The sequence below is a fragment of the Gorilla gorilla genome, chromosome 10 (genome assembly GCF_029281585.2).
Source record: "Gorilla gorilla gorilla isolate KB3781 chromosome 10, NHGRI_mGorGor1-v2.1_pri, whole genome shotgun sequence".
Lineage (NCBI taxonomy): Eukaryota > Metazoa > Chordata > Mammalia > Primates > Hominidae > Gorilla > Gorilla gorilla.
The window spans coordinates 22,646,035-22,671,592 of NC_073234.2; the positions used below are offsets into that span (position 1 = coordinate 22,646,035).

The 25,558-nt window shown below is 43.0% G+C and overlaps 2 protein-coding genes across 5 annotated transcripts in view; one reads left to right on the forward strand and one right to left on the reverse strand.

Annotated features, from left to right (window-relative positions):
• The window catches only part of EMG1 (EMG1 N1-specific pseudouridine methyltransferase), a 38,774-nt gene extending 14,583 nt beyond the window's left edge, over positions 1-24,191 (forward strand). Inside the window, exons 7-11 of one of the 4 annotated variants that reach the window (XR_010129479.1) lie at positions 2,460-2,516; positions 2,845-3,046; positions 9,821-11,956; positions 13,842-13,973; positions 18,525-19,700. The gene's annotated coding sequence lies outside the window, so the exon portion shown is untranslated. Of the gene's footprint in view, positions 1-2,459; positions 2,517-2,844; positions 3,047-9,820; positions 13,974-18,524; positions 19,701-20,552; positions 20,839-23,370 lie in introns of those variants that run through there. The other 3 variants (XR_010129478.1, XR_010129477.1, XR_008670501.2) reach the window with 3 other exon arrangements.
• Positions 1-25,558, reverse strand: part of LPCAT3 (lysophosphatidylcholine acyltransferase 3) — a 42,362-nt gene that overhangs the window by 9,135 nt on the left and 7,669 nt on the right. The window lies entirely within an intron of this gene.

Below are 25,558 nucleotides of genomic sequence, written 5' to 3' on the forward strand. Positions count from 1 at the left end.
GGCGGAGCTTGCAGTGAGCTGAGATGGCACCACTGCACTCCAGCCTGGGCGACAGAGCGAGATTCCGTCTCAAAAAAACAAAATAAAACAAAACAAAAAACTGTACTGGCTGGTGCAGTGGCTCACGCCTGTAAACCAAGGCACTTTGGGAGGCTGAGGTGGGTGGATTACTTGAGATCAGGAGTTTGAGACCATACTGGCCAACATGGTGAAACCCCATCTCTACCAAAAATATAAAAAATTAGCTGGGTGTGGTGGCGGGTGCCTGTAATCCCAGCTACTCGGGAGGCTGAGGCAGGAGAATCACTTGAACCTGGGAGGCAGAGTTTGCAGTGAGCTGAGATCGTGCCACTGCACTCCAGCTTGGGCAACAGAGCGAGACTCTGTCTCAAAACAAACAAACAAACAAACACCATTTGATCTTCCTGGTGCCAGGATCAACTGGTGTTTTTTTTTTTTTTGAGATGGAGTTTAGCTGTTTTTAACCAGGCTGGAGAGTGCAATGGCACGATCTTGGCAGCTCACTGCAACCTCCGGCCCCTAGGTTCAAACGATTCTCCTGCTTCAGCCTCCCGAGTAGCTGGGATTACAGGTGCCCGCCACGATGCCCAGTGAATTTTTGTATTTTTAGTAGAGACGGTATTTCACCATGTTGGCCAGGCTGGTCTCGAACTCCTGACCTCAGGTGATCCACCTGCCTTGGCCTCCCAAAGTGCTAGGATTACAGGCGTGAGCCACCACGCCCAGCCAAATGCTGTTTTTTTTTTTTAATTGCTGTTCCCATAATGGGCTAGGCTCTTAAATTTATAGCTTCATGCAAGTACAGTTGACCCTTGATCAACACAATTTTGAACAGCAAGGTTCCCCTTAGACTTCCCTCTGCCTCTGCCACTGCTGAGATGGCAACCCTTTCTCTTTCTCCTCCTCCTTGCCTGCTCAACCTGAAGATCATGAGGAGGAAGACCTTTATGCTGATCCACTTCCACTGAATGAAGAGTAAACATATTTTCTCTTGCTTATGATTCTCTTAATAACATTTTCTTTTCTATAGTTTACTTTATGGTAAGAAATACATATATAATACAAATGACATACAAAATATATGTTAATCAACTTGTTTATGCTATTGGTAAGTCTTCTATTAGTAGTTAAGTTTTTGGAGTCAAAAGTTATATGTGGCCGGGTGTGGTGGCTCATGCCTGTAATCTCAGCACTTTGGGAGGCTGAAGCAGGTGGATCACGAGGTCAGGAAATCGAGACCATCCTGGCTAACATGGTGAAATTTCGTCTCTACTAAAATACAAAAAATTAGCTGGGCGTGGTGGCACACACCTGTAGTCCCAGCTACTCAGGAGGCTGAGGCAGGGGAATCGCTTGAACCTGGGAGGTAGAGGTTGCGGTGAGCAGAGATTGCAGTGAGCAGAGAGAGCCACTGCACTGCAGCCTGGTGACAGAGCGAGACTCTGTCTCAAAAAAAAAAAAAAAAAAAAAAAAAAAAGTTATACGTGTCGGCCGGGTGTGGCAGCTCACACCTGTAATCCCCTACTTTGGGAGGCTTAGGCGGGTGGGTCGCCTGAGGTCAGGAGTTTGAGACGAGCCTGGCCAACATGGTGAAACCCCATCTCTACTAAAAATACAAAAATTAGTTAGGCGTGGTGCAGGCACCTGTAATCCCAGCTACTTGGGAAGCTGAGGCAGGAGAATTGCTTGAACCCAGGAGGTGGAGGTGGCAGTGAGCTGCGATCACGCCATTGCACTCCAGCTTGGGCAACGAGCAAGATTCTGTCTCAAAAAAAAAAAAAAAAAAAGTTTTATGAGGATTTTTGACTGTACAAGGGGTGGGATCCCATAGGACCTGCGCTGTTCAAGGCTCAACTCTAATGAATTCTACAGATATCTTATGGATTACCGGCTCATGTATTCATTCACCAAGTGTTTAGTAAATGCCTGCTATGTGCCAGGTATTCTGTTTATGAAGCACGTAATTGGGGAGGAGGTGGCATGTGATGGTTCGTTTTCTAGCTGGCTGAGATGATGGGATATAGGATCACTAGCTCCAGGGAGGTGGAGACATCTATGGCCCTTTCAGGTAGATCAATGAGCAAGGAAATAGGATCAAGTCTCATATATTTCACATGGGCAGAAATTTGGCAGAGACAGAACACCAGGTTAGCAGCAAATATTGCTAAGAAGTAGAGCCAGGAACTAGAAAGTATACAGACTAAAAGTCAATGCCTTCAATCTTTTGCTTTATTTTTACTTTTGTTTTAGTAACGGGGTATAAATAAAAAAATATAAAACAGTAGATAATTATCTAGAGCACTCATAAATAAGTTCTAGATAGCTAAGTTTCTCTCTTTAAGCATGAAAACCCTTAACCATTTGGAATGCTCGAAATTAAAAAACACCACACATATTACTCTGCCTCTTTAAGTTGAATCTAATTTAACATTTTCTAGGTGTCTGGATCGTATCTATTCCAGAGTAAAGTCATGATGGCTTTATGACGTTCTGAGGTATGTGAAATTGTCTGCCTGACTCTAACAAGGCCTACACTGTCCTGAGTTCTGAGTTCTTGTGTCCACTTCTTATAGCCTGTCTGTCCCTTTCCTTGCTACTCTGGGATCAACAGTCACCTCTTGAACTTTTGGGGTGCTTGGCAATAGTTCCTCTCCCTACTCCTAATTTACGGCAGGCCTTAGAAACCATAACCTTATTTTAAAGGTGTAAAAAAAAAAGATTTAAGACAAAAGCAAGGGGCTTGGGTGCTTTCCTTATGGACTTAGGCCTGGTAACATCTGTTCTGGCCACTTAGAGGCCTTGTGTGCTATTTCTTGTTTTCAGGTGCGTTTTGCAGGAGGGGACGTTGTTGAGTTCCAAACAAGTGAGGTATTGCACACTAGCAAACACATGAGAAGAAGGCGGAGGAATTGGGAGAAAAATAAAAAGAATGCAGCAGGCCAGGTTAGCAGGAACGTTAAGACGGTGACAGAGAACAGCAAAGCCTGGAAGCAAGCCGCCGTGGAGAAGGAAGAACTGTGCTGGGGTGAGTTGCTGTGACAACCCAGGCTGATTTTGAGTATGTAAACACCAAACCTTGTTCTTGGCTGCCGCTCAGCTCAGCGGGCTTTGGAGCCTGGCTGCCCAGCCACCACTTCAGGGATGTGCTGTTTTTAGGGAGGGTGTGACCTTACAAGATGTTTCTGAGCCTTAATGCTTTTTTGTGGGAGCCAATGCTTAATATGGTGGCCAGAGTTACCTGAAGAATCTATAAAAAATGACCGAAGCCCCTTCTGCTCACCCTCCCACTCATCAGAGTCGGCTTCCGTGGGTCTGAGTGGGAAGGACTTCCACTTTTAACAGCATGAGACACGGTTCTGACAGCCCCACTAACATCCGAATGCAGGCCGCAGTGCTCGGTCCTGAGGATAAAATTCTTAGCTTGGAGATTGGGGTTGATGCCTTACCTTTATTAGCACCAGATGGGTTTGTAACAACCCAGAGGTTTGTAAGAACTTGTTGGCCGGGCGCGGTGGCTCACGCCTGTAAACCCAGCACTTTAGGAGGCCGAGGCGGGCGGATCACCTGAGGTAAGGAGTTCGAGACTAGCCTCAACATGGAGAAACCCTGTCTCTACTAAAAAAAATACAAAATTAGCTGGGCGTGGTAGTGCATGCCTGTAATCCCAGCTACTCGGGAGGCTGAGGCAGAATTGCTTGAACCTGGGAGGTGGATGTTGTGGTGAGCCGAGATCACGCCATTGCACTCCAGCCTGGCAACAAGAGCGAAACTCCATCTCAAAAAAAAAAAAAAAAAGAACTCGTTTGGCAGCACTGTAACTCTTCCTTCTTTTTGATTGTTTGTTTAAAGCAGGGACTTCAGAAACTTATTAGCAGGCGAAGGATGATGACCTTTAGTACACTCCAAACCTGAGGATCTTCTACTAGAATGGGACCTTTATAATCCCTAATGCTAGGGACATTCAAAATGCTGTGGTTTTTTTTTTTTTTTTTTTTTGAGACAGAGCCTCTGTCGCCCAGGCTGGAGTGCAGTGGTGCGATCTCGGCTCACTGCAAGCTCCGCCTCCCGGGTTCACGCCATTGTCCTGCGTCAGCCTCTCCGAGTAGCTGGGACTACAGGCGCCCGCCATCACGCCCAGCTAATTTTTTGTATTTTTAGTAGAGACAGGGTTTCACCGTGGTCTCGATCTCCTGACCTCGTGATCCGCCCGCCTCGGCCTCCCAAAGTGCTGGGATTACAAGCGTGAGCCACCGTGCCCGGCCAATGCTGTGGTCTTTCAAGCAGCTGCTGGGATACATTTAATTTGTACAAGCCCTCTTCAGGGGTTGTAGTCAAGCACAGGGAGTGGATAGAACTGTATTATTCAGTCTCTGGACTTCACTCAGTTCCAAGTGCTGTTTGTGTCAGGGACCAGATCTATCACAACGTGCATTGTTAGCGGGAACGTTTTCTTATTTCCTGTACAATAGTTGTGAGATTACTTATTAATCCTAAAGTTGTGAGGTTTCATCTGAAGAAACAGAAATGGACTGTTTCCATTAATTTGGCTGGGAGTGGTGGCTCACGCCTGTAATCCCAGTGCTTTGGGAGGCTGAGACGGGAGAATCACTTGAACCCAGGAGTTTGAGACCAGCCTGGGCAACATAGCAAGACTCTGTCTCTACAAAAAATAAAAAAAATAGTTGGGTGGGGTGGGTGGTGTGTGCCTGTAGTCCCAGCTACTTGAGAGGCTGAGGCAGGAGGATCACCTGAGTCTGGGGAGACAGAAGCTACAATGAGCTACGATGATGCCACTGCACTCCAGCCTGGGCAACAAAGTTGTTTTTTTTGAGACCCTTTCTCAAAAATAAATAAATAAATAAATAAAAATAAAAAAAATATAAGCCGGGCGCGGTGGCTCATGCCTGTAATCCCAGCACTTTGGGAGGCTGAGGCGGGCGGATCACGAGGTCAGGAGATCGAGACCATCCTGGCTAACATGGTGAAACCCTGTCTCTACTAAAAATACAAAAAATTAGCCGGGTGTGGTGGCGGGCACCTGTAGCCCCAGCTACTCGGGAGGCTGAGGCAGGAGAATGGCGTGAACCTGGGAGGCAGAGCTTGCAGTGAGCCGAGATCGTGCCACTGCACTCCAGCCTGGGCGACACAGTGAGACTCTGCCTCAAAAAGAAAATTAAAATAAAATAAATAAATAAATAAATAAATTGAGCACCCCAAACAACTTTTGTTAATGTGGGAACTATATATCAATGTCTACTGTGTTAGAAAATAAGACTAAAAACTGGGTGTGGTGGCTCACTCCTGTAATCCCAATGCTTTGGGAGGCCGAGGTTGGTGGATCACTTGAGGTCAGGAGTTTGAGACCATCCTGGCCAACATGGTGAAACCCTACTAAAAATACAAAAACCAGCCAGATATGGTGGCAGGCGCCTGTGATCCCAGCTACTTGGGAGGCTGAGGCAGGAGAAATCGCTTGAACCCAGGAGGTGGGGGTTGTTGTGAGCTGAGATCACGCCACTGTGCTCCAGACTAGGCAACAGAGCGAGACTCCAAATCAAAAAAGAAAGAAAATAAAACTAAAAAAAAAGTAAAAGATATGATTAATTCAGTAAAAATATTAACAGTAAAACTGCTACACATTATATTAATATAAATAACATACTTTAAATGTAAACCACTATATTTCCCAAAACAAAGAAATAAAGCCATCTAATGAGAAGAATGCCACTGTTTTACATTTTCATAAATTTATGGCCTCTGTCTGACTTAATAGAAGATGACTGGATTCTCAAATCTGCTTCTGCATTTAATCTGTAATATGTTAGTTTGGTTAAAATATACAAAGAAAATCTGGCTTTACACAGACAGAGAAAGTATCTGCATTTTCAGATAATTTTGGATATTCTTTAGCACTACATCAAAACTTGACAAGTAGTAGTTTCTTAACAGTTAGGAACTTTTGTTATAATAAAACCCATTGGCTTCTCTTGCACTTTGAATGAATATTTTACCATGCATGACTTTGTAACATCACACATGGGTCACTGCAAAATACTGGTTCCCTGTTGTTAGGCAGATCTTCTAAATACTGACATATTTCATTAGAATATCATATTCCTTAAATTTCACCATTGATTTCAGCAGAAAAGTCTGTATATATTGGCAAGTGGTCAAGCTCATGGGAGTGGATACAAGTTTTCCAAAATTCTAATTTTTACTTGAAAGTGTAAATTTTATCACTGGCTACAAATATTGTCATTTGTTTACCTTGAAGTGACAGGCTCACTTCATACAGTTTCAAGAGACTGTCTGCCAGATGCCTAAGTCTAAAACCATAGTTTGTCTATCATTCTTTCAAGTAAAAATGGTGGTTGGTGAAAAAAGAAGCTGCTAAATCAATATGCAACTTGAATAATCGCCCAAATGCTTTTCCTTGTGACAACCACTGTACTCTACCAGTGTGCAGCAGAGGCAGTTTATGCATATTTCCCATTTCTTCAAACAAGTTTAAAAAGATGTACTCAGGATCAGGCATGGTGGCCCACACCTCCCAGCACTCTGGGAGGCCAAGACGGGTAGATCACTTTAGGTCAGGAGTTCCAGACCAGCCTGGCCAACATGGCGAAACCCCGTCTCTATTAAAAATACAAAAATTAGCTGGGTGTGGTGGTGCACACCAGTTTAAAAAAAAAGATTTATTCGAGGACTGACATTTGATACAATTAACAATATTTAGCCTGGGCGACAGAGTGAAACCCCATCTCTAAAAACAAAACAAAACAAAACAAAAACAAAAATTAGCCAGGTGTGGTGGTGCACACCTGTAGCCTCAGCTACTCAGGAGGCTGACGTAGCATCACCTGAGCCCAGAAGTTGAGGCGGCAGTGAGCTGTGATGCCCCCACCCCACTCTAGCCTGGGTAAGACCCTGCCTCAAAAAAAAAAACAAAAAAAATTTACCACCTCATCAATGATTCTTAAGTGAAACTGGCTCTGTTTTGATTGTGAGTGCATGGCAGTAAAGAATGCAGTGACCACTGGTACAGTTTGGTGTCACTGTCCTGATTTGTGCTAAGGCGCCAGCAGTTTTACCACCATTTTGCAACATCAGTGCAAGTGTCAACACAGTGAAAAGACAAATACATCTTAGTAGTATCATGAAAATAATTTTTACCCCAAAGAGATTCCTTAAAGAAGTCTCAGGAACTTTTAGGAGTAGTCTATGGACTGCATGCTGATATGGAATGATTTGTTTTAATCTTTCATCTTCTAATACCCAAATCCAGTAGTCTTTCCTTTCTCCCTGGTTTCCTTGACTGCCCTGCTGTGTTTTCAATCTTTTTGAAACTTCTCTTTCACTGGTTTCATTGGTTTTGAATACAGTTATCTCTTGGTGTCCATGAAGGATTGGTTCTAGTACTCGCAGCAGACACCACAGATGCTCAAGTCCCTTATATAATATGGTGTAGTATTGCATGTAACCTATGCACATCTTCACATACACTTTAAATCATCTCTGGATTATTCATAATACCTAATATAATGTAAATGCTATGCAAACAGCTGCTATATAGCATATTGTTTTTTATTTATATTTTTATTATTGTATTATTATTTAGCTTAGAATCCATGAATGTGGAACCCACAAATATGGAGGGCTGACTATACACAGTTTCCTGGATTTTTTTCTACTGAGATATAATTTACCATAAAATTCACCCTTCAAAGTGTAAAATGTAATGTTTTTTAGTATATTCAAAAGGTTGTCGCCGGGGGTGGTGGCTCATGCCTGTAATCCCAGCACTTTGGGAGCCGGAGGAGGGCAGATCACGAGGTCAGGAGATCAAGACCATCCTGGCCAACATGGTGAAACCCTGTCTCTACTAAAATACAAAAAATTAGCCGGGCGTGGTGGTGCCTGCCTGTAGTCCCAGCTACTCAGGAGGCTGAGGCAGAATTGCTTGAACCCAGGAGGCAGAGATTGCAGTGAGCTGAGATCGCGCCACTGCACTCCAGCCTGGCAACAGAGTGAGACTCCATCTCAAAAAGAAAAAAAAAAAAAAAAAGGTTGTGCAGCCATCCCCACTATCTATCTAATTTCAGAATATCTTCATCACCTCAAGTAGAAACCCCATACATGTTGGCAGTCATTTCCCATTCTCTCTTAACTCCCAGAGCCTGGCAACCATTCATCTACTTTATGTCTCTATAGATAGGCGTTTCATATAAATGGAGTCAGGCAATATGTAGACCTTTGTGTCTGGCTTATTTCACTTAGCATGTTTTCAAGGTTCATCCATGTTGTAGCATGTATCAGTACTTCATTCCTGTTTATGGCTGAATAATATCCCATTGTATGGATACTCTGCATTTTTTTTTTAACATTTAAAAATTTTTTATAGACAAGGTCTCACTATGTTGCTCAGGCTGGTCTTGAATTCCTGAGCTCAAATGACCTGTCCACCTCAGCTTCCCAAAGTGCTAGGATTGCAGGCATGAGCCACTACGCCCAGCCTGGATACTCTGCATATAATCTACCCATTCATCAGCTGACAAACAACTGGGTTGTTTCCACTTTAGGAACATTATGAAGAATGCTGCTACAAACATTCATGCATTTTGTAGAGACAGGGTCTCACTATGTTGCCTAGGCCGGTCTTGAACTCCCGGCCTCAAATGATCCTCCTGCTTTGGCCTCCCAGAGTGCTGCAATTACAGGTATGAGCCCGTGTACAAGTTTTTGTGTGAACATATGTTTTTATGTTTTCAATTCTCTTGGGTATACACCTAGGAATGGATCTCCTGGATCTTTTTTTTTTTTTTCCCCTTTGGGACAGAGTCTCTCTGTGTTGTCCAGGCTGAAGTGCAGTGGCATGATCTTGGCTCACGGCAACCTCCGCTTCCCAGGTTCAAGTGATTCTCCTGTCTCAGCCTCCCGAGTAGCTGGGATTACAGGTGTGCACCACCATGCCCAGCTAATTTTTGTATTTTCAGTAGAGATGGGGTTTCTCCATGTTGGCCAGGCTAGTCTCGAACTCCTGACCTCAAGTGATCCACCTGCCTTGGCGTCCCTAAGTGCTGGGATTACAGGCGTGAGCCACCGGTCTGTTGCCCATGCTGGAGTGCAGTGGCATGCTCACAGCTCACTGCAGCCTCAACTTTCTAGGTTCAAGTGATCCTCCCACCTGAGCCTCCCTAGCAGCTGGGACTACAGGTGTGCACAGGTCCGGCTAATTTCTTGTAGAGTTGGATTTTCACCATGTTGCTCAGGCTGGTCTCGAACTCCTGAGCTCAAACAATCTGCCCGCCTCGGCCTCCCAAAGTGTTGGGATTACAGGCATCAGCCACTGTGCTTGGCCAATGTTCACTCTTACCTTCTGTGCTTACTTCTGGCATGGGTTGGCTGACTACAATTTGAATAGACCCATCTTTCCGTCTCTTTCACCGAAGGCATTTTTTCTGGCTCCTAGATGTTGCTGACCCCCAGGATCCAGTCTTGGCCCTCCACTATTCTTGCTACACTGTTTCTTTGGAAACTCACCTACTCTCAAGTAACTTAATATAATCTTTATGCCAAAGACAGATCCACATCTTTAGTTCTAACTTCTTTTTCAGTTCCACATTTCCTACTTCCTTGCTGGACAGTTTTAATTTGATATTTCATTACCATCTCAAACTCTGTATAACTAAGGCATAAATTTCTCCCTAAATCAGCCTTCTCTGGGCTTTTTTTTTTTTTAAATTAACAATGTTACCATTCTCCAGGTCACACAACATTCAAAAGTGTGTTTTCCTGCCAGGACGCGGTGGCTCCACGTCTGTAATCCCAGCACTTTGGGAGGCCAAGGCAGGCGGATCACCAGGTCAAGAGTTCAAGACCAGCCTGACCAACATGGTGAAACCCCATCTCTACTAAAAATACAAAAATTAGCCGGGCGTGGTGGTGCATGCCTGTAATCCCAGCTACTCAGGAGGCTGAGGCAGGAGAATCGCTTGAACCCAGGAGGCGGAGGTTGCAGTGAGCTGAGATCGTCTCACTGTACTCCAGCCTGGGCAACAGAGCCAGACTCCGTCTCAAAAAAAAAAAAGTGTTTTCCTTCTTCATATTGGTTCTCTGTTATCTAGTCATGAAATCCTGTTGATTCCTCCTTTCCAGTCTCTCTCACCATCACTGTCACCATGACCATCACCACTCCCTTTTTCCTCTGCTGATTTGCAGTTAAAACCCTTATGAATCTCACCCTTAAATCCTTGCAATGGCCTCCTACCTGATCTCTGCCTGCACCACGTCTTCCCAGCAGTCCTATACCAGGGTAATCTTCCTTCAGCTCCTGCTCAGAAACCATCAATAGGTCCTAGCTGACTACTCAACAGAGTCAGCAATCCTGTCTGTTCTACCTTCAAAATAAATCCAAAATCTGACCACTTCTCTCCGCCTCTACTGCTTCCCCTGGTCTGAGTTGCCACTATCTCTGGATTATTATTATTAATATATCATTATTATATTCAATGTATTATTATATAGTTGCCTCCTGACTGATCTCACCCTGCCTTTGCCTCCCTTCAGTCTAGCCTTAATGAAGCATCTAGAGGGTTCTATTCAACTTAAGTCAGCAGGTCACTCCTCTGCTCAAAGCCCTCTCAAGGCCTCCATTCTCACTCAGATCAAAAGGCTGATTGCCAGCACCCGCAGGTTCTGTCCCTCTGCCCGGGCCCCACTGTCCTCTGACTCATCTGTCAATCTGGCCTCTAGCCGTCTGCTCCAGCCCCAAAGCTTTCCCTTCCTGGAATGTTAAGCAGGTCCAGCCTTGGTGCCTTCACATGGTAAGTTCCTTGCCTGGAAGGCTCTTTGCACAGATAAGCTCAAATCCTTCCTACACCTCAGGTCCTTTGTAAAATGTCACCATAAGTATCAGTGAGGACTTCCCTATCTTATCTAGAAGTGTATACAACACTACCCCTCCCCACCCTGTAACCCTCCCCCATCACACACTTCTTGTTCTTCTTTCCTGCTTTTTCTATTTTTCTTCTCAGTACTTATTACCTTTTGACATACCACATATCTTACTTTTCAGTCTTTCAAAGCAGGGATTATCATCTACTTTAGTCCCTACCGTACCCCAGTGCCTAGTACAGTTCCTGGTACACAAAATTTCTCAAAAAGTATTAGCTGAATGGCCGAACAATGAGTGAACAAGTGCTCTGTACTCTAGGCAGTCAATACAATATTTATTAAGCACTCACTATGTGGTTAGCATTGCATTAGGCATTGGGGGAATATGGTAGAATTTTAAGAGGTGCTTTCTATTCTTAAGGAGCAAAATCAAACAATGATGTTCTATGCTAAGGGCTAACTGTATGGAATAGCCAATGTTGTAGAGGTTAAAGAGAAATCAATCTCAACCACAGTAGTCGGGAGAAGTAGTTCTTGAACAGAGAAGAGATGACGGCATTCCAAGGGAGGATAATGTAGTAAAGACACAGCGGTAGGAAGGAGCATGGGGCATTCACTCCAAGAGACTGGGCTAATTTCAAGGGAGGAAAAATATTGTAACAAAATGGATGGGAAATTGAAAAACTAGGCAGAGTCTGAAATTGATAAATGGGAAAAAAAATCAATTGACTAGGTGTAGGAGAAGGAAAAGGACAAATTAAAGATGTTTATGCCACTGATATAATGGTCTTCAGGTCTTCAAACCTTTTTGCTGGCATAGCTCCTAGAAGAATTTTGAAAAACTATATATCCTCCTTTCACATTTTAAAGTTGCCATCTAAACCTTATGTTTTTATTTCTTTATTTTTTATTTTCTTGAGACAATACTTCACTCTGTTGCCCAGGCTGGAGTGCAGCGGCACAATCACAGCTCACTGCAGTTTCAACTTCCTGGGTTCAAGTGATCCTCCTGCCTGAGCCTCCCAAGTAGCTAGGACTATAGGTATGTGCCACCATGCCCCCAAAACGACAGCAAATTATGTGTGTGTGTGTGTGTGTGTGTGTGTGTGTGTGTGTGTGTGTTTCAAGACACAGTCTCACTCTGTTGCCCAGGCTGGAGTGCAGTGGTGCAATCTTGGCTTACTGCAACCTCTGCCTCCCAGGTTCAAGCGATTCTCCTGCCTCAGCCTCCCAAGTAGATGGGATTACAACTGTGTGTCACCATACATGGCTGATTTTCTTTTCTTTTTTTTTTTTGAGATGGAGTTTCGCTCTTGTTGCCCAGGCTGAAGTCAATGGCGTGATCTCGGCTCACCGTAACCTCTGCCTCCTGGGTTCAAGTGATTCTCCTGCCTCAGCCTCCCGAGTAGCTGGGATTACAGGCATGCGCCACCACGCGGGGCTAATTTTGTATTTTTAGTAGAGACAGGATTTCACCATGTTGGTCAGGCTGGTCTCGAACTCCTGACCTCAGGTGATCCTCCTGCCTTAGCTTCCCAAAGTGCTGGGATTACAGGGGAGAGCCACTGCACCTGGCCGCATGGCTGATTTTTGTATTTTTAGTAGAGTAGGGTTTCACCATGTTGGCCAGGCTGGTCTTAAACTCCTGACCTCAAGTGATCCACCTGCCTCAGCCTCCTAAAGTGCTGGGCATAAGCCACCATCCCTAGTCAGTGTGTGTGTTTTGAGGCAAGGTCTTGCTCTGTGGCAAAGGCTGGAGTGCAATGGCACAGTCATGGCTCACTGCAGCCTTGATCTCCTGGGCTCAAGTGATCTTCCCACCTCAGACCCTTGAGTAGCTGAGACCACAGGAATGTACTACCACATTCAGATAATTTTTAAATTTTTTGTAGAGATGGCATCTTGCTATATTGCCCAGGCTGGTCTTGAACTCCTGGGCTCAAGCAATCCTCCTGCCTCAGCCTCGCAAAATATTGGGATTACAGGTGTGAGCTACTATGTTTGGCCGTGTGTGTGCTTTCTAATGCCTATTGAAGGTGTGTTTTAAGTGCTTATGGCAGATGTCTGCCATGCAATCTAAATGGCAAACCAATCAGCTGGATCAGTCTTACTTACAACACACCTGGCCTGTCCCTCAACTTTTCTATTCTTTCACCAAAATGGAAGTTCCTTATGTTAGAGAACTTACAGAGAAAAGGAAGACAAAGAAAAATAGGAAGGAGAGTTAAGCTCTGCCTGACACTGTCTACTTAAGTGATGGGTAACTGATTAGGCTCAGTGCTTAGAACTTCATATAATGAGATACAAAATCTCATTACTGACCCACTCTGCCAGCTAGAAGAGCACTTGTAGATCATGGACATTTAGGTGGGGATATAGCCACCTTTGATCCTTTCTGTTCACTAGATTAAGCCTTGTTGCTAGTACAGGCAGGAGCCAACATACCTTCCACACTCCAGCAATCCTGTACACCTTGGGCTGAGTCATATGCTGAACAGTTATTCATGAATACAGATTCTTACTTAGAACTGAAGAATTACCTGCTTCAAACCCTTCATTAAGTAGATAAGAGACTAAGGTCCAAAGGGGATAACTGGCATGCCCAAGGTTAACAGAGCAGAGCTCAAATTAGAATCCACATCACCTGATTTCCATTCTACTATTCTTGCCACATGCCTTGGCACTTGGCAGTGACCTGGGAGTGAATCACTAATAACCAGCTGTGTGCTCTTTTAAAGCTACAGCTCTATTATTCTTTGATGTCCAGATAACAATCTATGCTCCAGCACCTGTTTATAGACATAAGCACACCCATTTTTATGTTTGCTTATCCTCCTATTGAAAAATATTTTAAAAGTTCATTTTAATGCTAAATTTAGGTGTACTTTCTTTGTTAATCTAATTCTTGAGCACTCTGCCCCCTTCAGCAGTTCATTTCTGAAAGTTACCTCCACCTGAATAGCTCAAGCATTGTGACAGCTGTGATACAGGACTCATGGAAACTGGGACAAGTGATCAAAAATGTCTGAGGGAGGAACAATAGAGGGGACATTTTAAAGGTAAGCTATTGGATAGTTGTTACCTGTGAGAAAGAAAGAAAAAGGGTTAGGTTAAGAAATGTTAGTTTTTTACTCTCTCAACCCAGCCAAACAACCTAAACTTGAACTGTCCCAAAGGCCTACCAAAATTCTTTAATTTCTTCACTTAAGCTGAGTGCTCTTAATAAGCAAGACTTCTGAGGTGTAGTGCTAGTGATTAACGTTATACACACCCGTTGGCTGACTGGTGAAACCTGCTGCAATAACTAAAAATTATTCTATAAAAATGTATAGACAGAGAGAATGTTAAAGCTAAAAGAGGCCGTTGACTCATTTCTTTGTTTTAGTAGAACAGGTGCAACAGATTGAGGCACTTTAAGACATCTAAATGGCTTTACTAGCAAAGATAAAAATCACACTTGCCTGTACTCAGGGAATTTTATCACATTCTAATTCTTTGTAAATCAGTGAATGCCCTGGTGCAACTTCTAGCCAGATTATCTGGGCTTTGGAATCAGAATTATCTAGTTTAAAATTTAGCTCTGCAGCTTGGGCAAATTACTTACATTCTTTTTTTTTTTTTTTTTTTGAGACAGAGTCTCGCTCTGTTCCTCAGGTTGGAGTGCAGTAGTGCAGTCTTGGCTCACTGAAACCTCTGCCTCTCAGGTTCAAGCAATTCTCCTGCCTCAGCCTTCCAAGTAGCTGGGACTACAGGCGTGTGCCACCATGCCTGGCTAATTTTTGTATTTTTAGTAGAGATGGGGTTTCACCATGTTGGTCAGGCTGGTCTTGAACTCCTGACCTCTGGTGATCCGCCCGCCTCAGACTCCCAAAGTGCTGGGATTATAGGCGTGAGCCACCGCGCCTGGCCTACTCACATTCGTTAAACCTCAATTTCTTCATCTTTGAAATCGGGAAAATACCAGCCATCTTGCAGGGCATCTTAAAAGTGAAAATATTTGGCCGGGCGCGGTGGCTCATGCCTGTAATCCCAGCTCTTTGGGAGGCCGAGATAGGCAGATCACGAGGTCAGGAGATCGAGACCATCCTGGCTAACACGGTGACGCCCCGTCTCTACTAAAAATACAAAAAAAAAAAGCCGGGGCATGGTGGCGGATGCCTGTAGTCCCAGCTACTCGGGAGGCTGAGGCAGGAGAATGGCGTGAACCCGGGAGACAGAGCTTGCAGTGAGCCGAGATCACGCCACTGCACTCCAGCCTGGGCGACAGAGTGAGACTCAGTCTCAAAAAAAAAAAAAAAAAAGCGAAAATATTTGCAAAAGTAGCATACATGTACTTCCTTCAGGCCACTTAAAATACTTATGCATGTCTAAATATTTTATATAAGCATACCTACACCTAACTTCTTAAAAATTGAGTATTCTTTTTTTGAGACGGCTGTCGCCCAGGCTAGAGTGCAGTGGCGCGATCTCGCCTCACTGCAAGCTCCGCCTCCCGGGTTCACGCCATTCTCCTGCCTCAGCCTCCTGGGTAGCTGGGACTACAGGTGCCCGCCACCACGCCTGGCTAATTTTTTTGTATTTTTAGTGGAGACGGGGTTTCACCGTGTTAGCCAGGATAGTCTCGATCTCCTGACCTCGTGATCTGCCCGCCTCAGCCTCCCAAAGTGCTGGGATTATAGGTGTGAGTCACTGCGCCCGGCCGAAAATTGAGTATTCTTTTAATGGATTTTAAGATATAAAATCTCAGGCTCAGAAATTTGAGCCACCTAGGGGTGAGAAATTTTGGCCTTTGCCCGCTTCGAACTGACTTAACTAAATTAAATCTATAGAAAGTAAAAAATAAAGGTCTGTGAATGTACCCAGTACTTTCAGGAAGCAGCATATTTGCCATGAAGCTAAAAAAGCTTCAGTTTCACTCCCCTTCCAAGGCTCTGGGGGGTGGGGTGGGGGCGGGAGCTAGCAACGTGCTCACATGGTCATATATTTTTGTAAAACTTATAGAAGATATTTTTGTATTCTTTTTCTTAAAGAAGATATCCAAGATTGTATAAGCTTCAGATCCCAGAAATCCTAGATTTAAAAAAAATAATCAACCACCACCCCAACAAAATTAGGCATATGCCTGAAAATTCTGCTGCTACTGCCAGAATTCTGCGGGTAGGGGCTTCATCCAAGGTGTTCCTAATAATAGGCAGAGTCCCCAGATTAGTTCCGGTGAGGCTTTTGGGAGGGGTTATTTGGCGTGGTGTTGGTGTTGGTGTTGGTAGGATCCTGGCTGTGAGGCTGAGGCAGGCCTGAGGAGGGCTGGGGCTGACAGGTAGGCAGAGTTGGCTGGGATGTGAGGTGCAAGGGGTGGTACTTCGGAAACAAACTTTGAAGAGGAGAAGTGGCAGCAAGGCTGTGAGTCTGGACTTTGTGATACACTGTCACCCCTAGTTTAGTGTGCCTGGTTAGGGAGAATCAAGCAGCATGGAACCCCTCTTCCTTTTTCACTAACATTTTTCTGTATAGTGATTGAAACCCAGTGTTAAGAGACTGCATGACATTGGAAAAGAAGGGGAGGAGAAAAAGAGTCCGTATGAGGCAAGAACAGAACGCAGCCAGAATTAGGGCAGGCAGGGAAAGGAAGGGAGTGAGATGTGGGAGTGGGGGGGAGTTGAGGTAACCTGCATTTTATCTGCTAGAGCTACGTATTTTAGATGCAGGGGCAACTGTTTCGGTCCAGGAGTGGAAAGGACTGCAGAAGCAATCTAGCACAGCTGTTTCTCACTTGGGAAAACTGAAGCCCTCAGAGGCAGAGGGAGGAATGGGGAGTGGCCAGGCCAGGACAGGACTCAGCCCCCAGTTGCTCTTCTCAGGCGTCCGATTCCTTCTGATCTTTCTCTCCTGCCCTCTTTGTTACTGCTTCCTCCTGTTCTTACCCTTATATACACTTGAAGTTTTATCTCCATTTTTTATGCTTATGGGATTGTACACTTTCTGGTTCTCTCTCAAGTCCAACCAGTATGTGGTAACCTGTCTCTTCCCACTTCATTTGTGGCACTGGTTTGCAGTGGACAAAAGGTCCGTGGCTCCTCTTCTAACCTAATCTGGACTGGGTTGCCCAAAGGTTGCCCTGCCACACTGCCAAGTGACTAATTAGCTGTTTTCTCTCCAATCCCTCCAAACACTTATCATGAGTAATTTCTCTTGTCTTTAGAGTTGCCAAATCTAATCTCTGTAAATACAAATGTGGTGAGACTTCTTCTCAGGAGTTTCAGCAAATGAAACAATAAACTCTTTTTTACCCTGCTAAGATTCTAAAGATAACCATGAGAATACTCCTAATTATCCTTATAAATTTGAATAAGTGTGGTTGTTGGGTCCTCTCACCCTTTTTATATCCCTTCAAAAGAAAATACAAGTTTGAATTCTATAAAAATATTTTTCTGGCCGGGCGCAGTGGCTAACGCCTGTAATCCCAGCACTTTGGGAGGCTGAGGTGGGTGGATCACAAGGTCAGGAGTTCAAGACCAGCCTGGCCAACATGGTGAAACCCCATCTCTACTAAAAATACAAAAGTTAGCTGGGCGTGGTGGCGGGCGCCTGTAATCCCAGCTACTCAGGAGGCTGAGGCAGGAGAATCACTTGAAACCGGAAGGCAGAGGTTGCAGTGAGCTGAGATGGCACCACTGCACTCCAGCCTGGGCAAAAGAGTGAAACTCCATCTCAAAAAAAGAAAAAAAAAATTTCTAATATTTATGGAATGCACTCTCTTATATACCAACATACATTTGTAGCATTTTTTTTCCTTCAGAGTATGAAGAAATCAGTAAAAATGGGCAAAGCACAAATGACAAATAATGGATTTTGTTAAGTCCTATGTGTCACTTTAAGAACTTGAAACTGGCTCAAATAAAAACCATTTTATTTGGTTATTAAAATGAGACTTAAAAACTTAAAACAAGATTTTAAGTGATCTTAAAATATCTTATCCTACAGAAGATTTTAGAGGCAATGTAGTACAAAAAGCTCTTCCTTTTCTCTGAAGAATTTATTGAGTGCTTTGGGAGTAGGGTGAGTTTTTTTTTTTTTTTTAACATATGTTTGATTCAATTAAGCAAAAATATTGTTTCATGTCTCACTGAACTGAATACATTCTACTATCCATTGGTTTTCAATGTTCACTTATTTATTTTATTTTAGTAGAGACTGGGTCTCACTGTGTTGTCCAGGTTGGGTTTTCAAATTTTATGTCTAACAGTGTGCTAAATACAACTGAGTTTCATAAGCCATTTTTCCCACTTCTGTACATGGCACTGGTCTCAACCTGTATCATGCATGAGAATTACCCAGGATGCTTATTAAAAATGCAGATTCCCAATTCCTGAAGGGAGGTCATGCCTTGGCATCTTACTTAGAGAATCAGTGCTATACAGAAAGTATGAGAGACTGGTTCATACCAAAGAATGTTGTGAAACTCTACACTATATTTGTGAAGATATAGAAAACCCGTTTTATGGCTAGAAATCATCATTTTACTACTACTAAGCTTCATTATTAGTAGATGGAGTTTTTTTAAAGGGTCATTTTTCACAAAGAAAAATTTGTTTTGTCTTTTAACACTTTAGGACTGTTACTTCATAGTTTATCCGGGGCAGAGAACAACAGCGGGCTACTCTCAAACCTGCTCTGGAGTTTCAGACTAGCAGCTGACATTTTTGGGGACCTTTCTTTAAGCTTGACATTGTAAACACTTTGTATGTATTAACCCACTTAATCCTCAAAACAACCTTGATGAGTAGGTATCCTTATCTTACGGAAGAGGAAGCTGAAGCACAGACAGGGTTAGTGACTTACCTAAGGTCACAGTGCTGGAAGGTAGCCGAGCTGGGATTTGAACCCAGACAGCATGTGGGTTCAGAGTGTTTTCATTTTTAACTACTCTGCTATATTACCCTCTCTAGTTTTCAGTATTCATATTAGCACCTCAGCCTTCCCCAGATGACTACAAATCCCATACATATGTGTATACACACATACCCAGGGTCATTCATGAAATCTGAAACTTCGGGTGTTCAATTTGACTTTATAGAACCTTCTACCTCTCCTGGCTGATAGTATCTCTTTCTCATTTCACAAATTAAACTTCCCATAACACTACCTTAAACATGCCACCCCTGCTCAAAATACTCTGGTGGCTTCCTACGATCTATAAGATGAAAGCTAACTTCCTTAGCTTGCCATTCAAGGCCCTTCACAGTCTTTCCAGTCTTACTGTTTATTCTATCCCTACTTGAGCACAAAGCATTTTTTTCTTTGATCATGCATAGTCCTTCTTTCTTCATTTTTTTAAGTGTACAATTCAGTGGATTTTAGTATATTCAGTGTTATGCAACCATCTCCACTATCTAATGCCAGAACATTTTCATCTCCGCTATCTAATGCCAGAACATTAGAAACCCCGTACCGCATAGCGGCCATTCCCAATTCACCCTTCCTCTTATCCCCTAGCAACCACCAATCTATTTTCTGTCTTTACGAATTAGCTTATTCTGGGTATTTCATATAAATGGAATCATACAGTATGTGGCCATTTGTGTCTGGCTTGTTTCATGTCACAATTTTTCAAGGTTCATCTGTGTCGCAGCATGTGATCAGGATTTCATTGTTTTCTTATGGCTGAATAACATTCCATTGTGTGGATATAACATTTTGTGTATTCATTCAATTTGTCCCAATTGGTGGACAACTGGGTTGTTTCCACTTTTGGCTATTATAATAAAGCTATGAACATTTGTGTACAAGTTTTTGTGTGAATGTATGCTTTCAGTTCCCTTGGGTATAACCCTAGGAATGGAATTGCTGGGTCATATGGTAACTGTGAACTTTTTGAGGAACTGACAAACTATTTTCCACAAGTGGCTGCACCATTTTACATTCCCACCAGCAATGCTTGAGGGTTCCAATTTCTCCGTATCTTCACCAACACCTGTTTGTGTGTTTTTGATTATTGCCATCCTAGTAGGTGTGAAATGATATATCATTGTGGTTTTGATTTGCATTTCCCTAATGACTAAAGATATTAAACAGCTTTTCACGAGCTTATTGGCCATGTATATGTCTCTTTTAGAGAACTGTCTATTCATATCCATTTTGTAAACTGGGTTATCTTTTTATTGTTGAATTCTAAGAGTTCTTTAGACATCTGAATACTAGACTTATGATTTACAAATATTTTCTCCTATTCTATGGGATAGCTTTTTACTTTCTTGATAGTATCCTTTGGTGCACAAAAGCTTTTAATTTTGATGAAGTCCAATTTATCACTGATCATACCAGCTGGAAATCTACTTTTTTTCTACGTCAGCATCTCAATATTACTTGATGATTTGGGGAGAATTTTTGAAAATATAAAAATAATATACATAAAATTTTGATATAAAACAAGAGGGCCAAGACTTGAAGAAATCTGGAGCTTCTGTTGAGACGATGACCTGGGGTCCCAATGATTACTGTTAGGATCTTAATGTACTTAGTGGAAAGGTTGAGAGGCGCTGGCCTATGGCAGGCACTCCTACAGTAAGACTGAACCTAAACTGACATTGGTCAGTTTACTTGGGAAGTTGACCATATGTTTTTTGTTTGTTTTCTCCCAGGCTATAGTACAGTGGCGTGATCTTGGCTCCCTGCAACCTCTGTCTTCCAGGTTCAAGCAGTTCTACTGCCTCAGCCTCCTGAGTAGCTGGGATTACAGGTGTGTGCTACCACGCCCAGTTAGTTTTTGTATTTTTAGTAGAGATGGGGTTTCACCATGTTGCCCAGGGTGGTCTCCAACTCCTGACCTCAAATGATCCGCCCACCTTGGCCTCCCAAAGTGCTGGGATTACAGGCGTGAGCCATGGTGCCTGGCCGATGGTATACATTTTAAAAATAAATGTATGCTATCTAGGAGTTCCCATGTTTTGCTATTATTTCCTATTCTTTCAGAGCACCAATAGTCAATGAAGAATTAAAAGTGAAGTCAGATTATCCTTTAGCTAAAGAATGGGGATTTCTAGTAGTATGGTTCAATATTTTTGGTCAGGGCCCCATATGTTTATACTCCAACTTTAATCAATCTTTTCCACTTCTGACTGAGGGATATGCTGTAGGAACTTTATGGGTACTATTTCAGGTGGCCTCTGCTGGCTTATAAACAGTAGTTGATATTTAGGGACAGTAATCCAGAGTAGTGTCCAAGTCCATCTGAGTTTAGAATTGCTACCACAGCAGAAATTGGAAACCTCGAGAGTTATAAGCCATTTACCACATCTACATGGATGCCACTTCTCCTTAAAGCATATACAAATATATAGAGATCGGAACTTTAACCTTCTGGGATCTAATATCTTCCTAAGATTTGCATACAGAATGTACACATGGATCTTCTATTATAGCAAATTCTTTTTTTTTTGAGACGGAGTTTTTGCTCTTGTTGCCCAGGTGGAGTGCAATGGCGCGATCTCGGCTCACTGCAACCTCTGCCTCCCGGGTTCAAGTGATTCTCCTGCCTCAGCCTCCCAAGTTGCTGGGATTACAGGCGCCCGCCACCATGCCCGGCTAATTTTTTGGATTTTTTTTTTTTAGTAGAGACAGGGTTTTGCCATGTTGGCCAGGCTGGTCTCAAACTCCTGACCTCAGGTGATCCACCCACCTTGGCTTTCCAAAGTGCTGGGATTACAGGTGTAAGCCACCGCGCCTGGCCAGCAAATTCTTAATTGACTGTAAAATTACTATCTCACTATGTATTATTTTCGGAAGCAGATATGACCGTGTACAGTTTTCTTATAAAAGTGCCATAGCAACATGAATACTCAGTACTGACAAGCATCTTTAATTGACAAAAGCTTTTTTTTTTTTTTTTTTGAGATGGAGTCTCGCTCTGTCCCCCAGTCTGGAGGGCAATGGTACGATCTCAGCTCACTGCAACCTCCCCCTCCCAGGTTCAAGCGATTCTCCTGCCTCAGCCTCCCGAGTAGCTGGGATTACAGGTGTGCACCACCGTGCCCAGCTAATTTTTGTATTTTTAGTAGAGACAGGGTTTCACCATGTTGGTCAGGCCAGTCTCAAATTCCTGACCTCAGGTGATCCACCCACCTCAGTCTCCCAAAGTGCTGGGATTACAGGCATGAGCCACTGTGCCCGGCCATGACAAAAGCTTTTTATTTTTAATTTAATCTTAGCCTATGGTTAAAGTGAAGCATTTAAATAGCCTACTTGATGACTTCATGTGAGCCAAGAACAAAACCTGGGTCTGATAATCTTCTACCTACTCTCTGACAAACTGTCCCTACAATTACAATGCAATGACCTTTCTATGAGCAGCCTCTATTACTAACAGTTATTATACACTTGGTTCTTATACAGAATACTTCATTCAAGATGTCCAGAGCTTCATCTAGCTCACTATCTTCAAAGCTTCTGCTTGCAAAGGGAGGAACTTACACAATCAGTCCATTTTAAGCCAAAAGGAAATTCTTACCCAGAAATTAATTACTTATCCTTTTTTTAGTGTGTTACTCTCCACACCCCCTTCCTGTTTTGAAAGCAGGGAGAAATAATGATGTATACAGTATCTTTTGAACTATACAAATTACAGATAAGCTTTAAAGGTCTCTAGGAAGCTACTACTGTTTCACCATAAGAACTCCAAGTGGGCCCTAAATCTCCTGGTCCTTGACTTCAGCCACTGCTAGGAAAATGTCAATACACACACTCCTATCTTAAAAACTCTGTGCTTGAGAAGAAGGATGGTTTGCTTTGATATTAGACTAGCTTTCCCTGGCAGCTGCAACTAGGGCACCTAATTTTTGTTAAAGCTACAAGTCACAATTTATTACTTATATTAAGAAATGTAAGGAGATCAATCAGGAGAATGCTATATTGCTTAAGGTGGTTGACGCAACACAAAAAAGATGGAGCCATTAGTCCAATAACCTTATTAAAAAAACTCCTCCTCTGGGTGTGGTGGCTCACGCCTGTAATCCCAGCTACTCCGGAGGCTGAGGCAGGAGAATTGCTGGAACCTCGGAGGTGGAGGTTGCAGTGAGCTGAGATTGTACCTCTGCACTCCAGCCTGGGCAACAAAGTGAGACTCCATCTCAAAAAAAAAAAAAAAAAAAACTCTTCTGTATCTAACCTTCTTATCAAAAATGTGAAACAGATGATGTGATGATCATGATAATGAACATAATAACAATGTGAACATAATAACAACAACATCTCTTTATTCTTCAGATAACATCCAGAGCAGGAACTCTGGAGTCAGGCAGAACTGAGTGTGACTTTAAGCAAGTTACTCAATTTTTGTAGGCCCAACTTTCCTATCTGTCAGGCCTACAAATGGGAAAAACTAAACCATAAGGAATCTAAGAGTTTTGTTTATTCCAAAGAGTACAGGATACAATGACCTTTCTTTTTTTTTCTGTCACCCAGGCTGGAGTGCCATGGTGCAATCTCGGCTCACTACAACCTCTGCCTCCTGGGTTCCAGCGATTATCCTGTCTCAGCTTCCCAAGTAGCTGGGACTACAGGCATGTGCCACCATGCCCAGCTAATTTTTATCTTTTTAACAGAAATGGGTTTCACCATGTTGGCCAGGCTAGTCTCGAACTCCTGACCTCAGGTGATCTGCCTGCCTCGGCCTCCCAAAGTGCTGGGATTACAGGCATGAGCCACCGCGCCTGGCCAATGACATTCCAAAAAGGTACTATCAGGACATCAAGTACTACAAAATAGGCACCGGAAGAAATATGCTAAATTAGTAATCCTCAAACTCTAGAGTAATAAGTATAACCTGGCTTGCTAAAACAGATTACTGGGCACTATCCTCAGAGTTTCTCAATCAGTAGTTTTGGAGTAGACCAAAGAATCTGCATTTCTAACAGGCTCCCATAAGATACAGATGCTGTTGGTCACAAGACCATACTTTGTGTCTCCTTGGAAAGGGAGAAAATAAATATTTATTGACAGGGAAGGGAAGAACAATTATTTAAGATGATCTTGGGTCAAGCATGGTTAAGTGTTTACATAGTTTATCTTATTTAGTCCTTACAACATCCCAATGAGCAACAGTTCTCAAACTTTTCCAGGCCAAAGGAGAATGAACACATCACAAAAGAGTATGCCTAAGCAGTCTTCTAGAAATAGAAAATTTCTTTGATGACTGTATTACTTTAAAAATTCATATAAATTTTGTATTCTGTTTCAAAATACTGCTGCTAGTTATGAATGAAATATAAATCTAAAAATATTTATCAGATAAATTGCTTAACTCTTCATTGCAATTCTTTAGTAAAATTGGCCTGTGGGAATATAAAGAAATGGGTGTTGAAGTCTGGTAACGAGCTTATGGTGAAACAGCTAGTACATATTTATTTGATCCAGCCTTCGAACCTAGGCCAGAAGATCTCTAAAGACAATGCACATGTTACTACCTTACTCTGTCATTGACCTCCACCTACATAAAAGGCCTATCATGTTTTTCTCTACTGCTCTTTTACGATCTTCTATTGTTCTAGCTAAAGAGGACTACTTGCTGTTCCTCAGATTTTTCTCAAAATTTTTTTTTCTTTTTCCTTAGATTCAGGGACAGACAGGATCTTACTCTTCTTGATCTCCAGATTACTCTTTGCAGCTGGAAAGCTCCTCCGCTTTCATCTCTACTTTATAGAATCTTACCATCCCCTTTAAGGCCCAGCTAAAATGTCACTTTCTTTCAGAAGACCAAATACCATTATTGATTGATTGATTGACTGACTGAGACAAGGCCTCACTCCTGTTGCCCAGGCTGGTGCAGTGGTGCGATCATGGCTTACTGCAGCCTTGACTTCTGGGGCTCTGGTGCATCCTCTCACTTCAGTCTCCTGAGTAGCTGGGACTACAGACACATGCTACCATGCCCAGCTAATGCAAATATCATTTTTAAAAGGCGACTGAACTGGACGCCTCATATGAGCTCCCATGGCTGCCCAGACATGCTTTCATGTCAGTGATTATATAATTTTTTTTGTAAATTAGCTTATGCAAATAATCTTGTGGACCCTAACTTATACATGCTTCTGCAAAGAAACATGTTTAACGATAAAGTTATACTGGAATTCAAAACATGATGTTTTATGGAATGTAAGACATTGGGGTATAGATAAAAAGTGGTTGGAAAAAATATACAGATTTATTTTTAGAGATGAGGTCTCCTTCTGTCATCTAGGTTGGAATGCAGTGGCATCATCATAGTTCACTGCAGTCTCAAATTCCTGGGCTCAAATGATCCTCCCACCTTGGTCTCCTGAATAGCTGGGACTACAGGTGCATGCCATCATGCCTGGCCAATTAAAAAAAAAAAATTATTTATTTATTTTTGAGACAGAATCTTGCTCTGTTGCCCATGCTGGAGTGTAGAGGTTTGATCTTGGCTCAATGCAGCCTCAATGTCCTGAGTTGAGCGGAGGACCCCGGGCTCCAGTGATCCTTCCACCTCAGCCTCCCAAGCAGCGGGGACTACAGACATATGCCACCCAGCCCAGTTAATTTTGTTCACTTTTTGTAGAGATGAGGTATCACTATGTTGCCCAGGCTGGTCTTGAACTCCTGGACTCAAGTGATCCTCTTGCCTTGGCCTCCC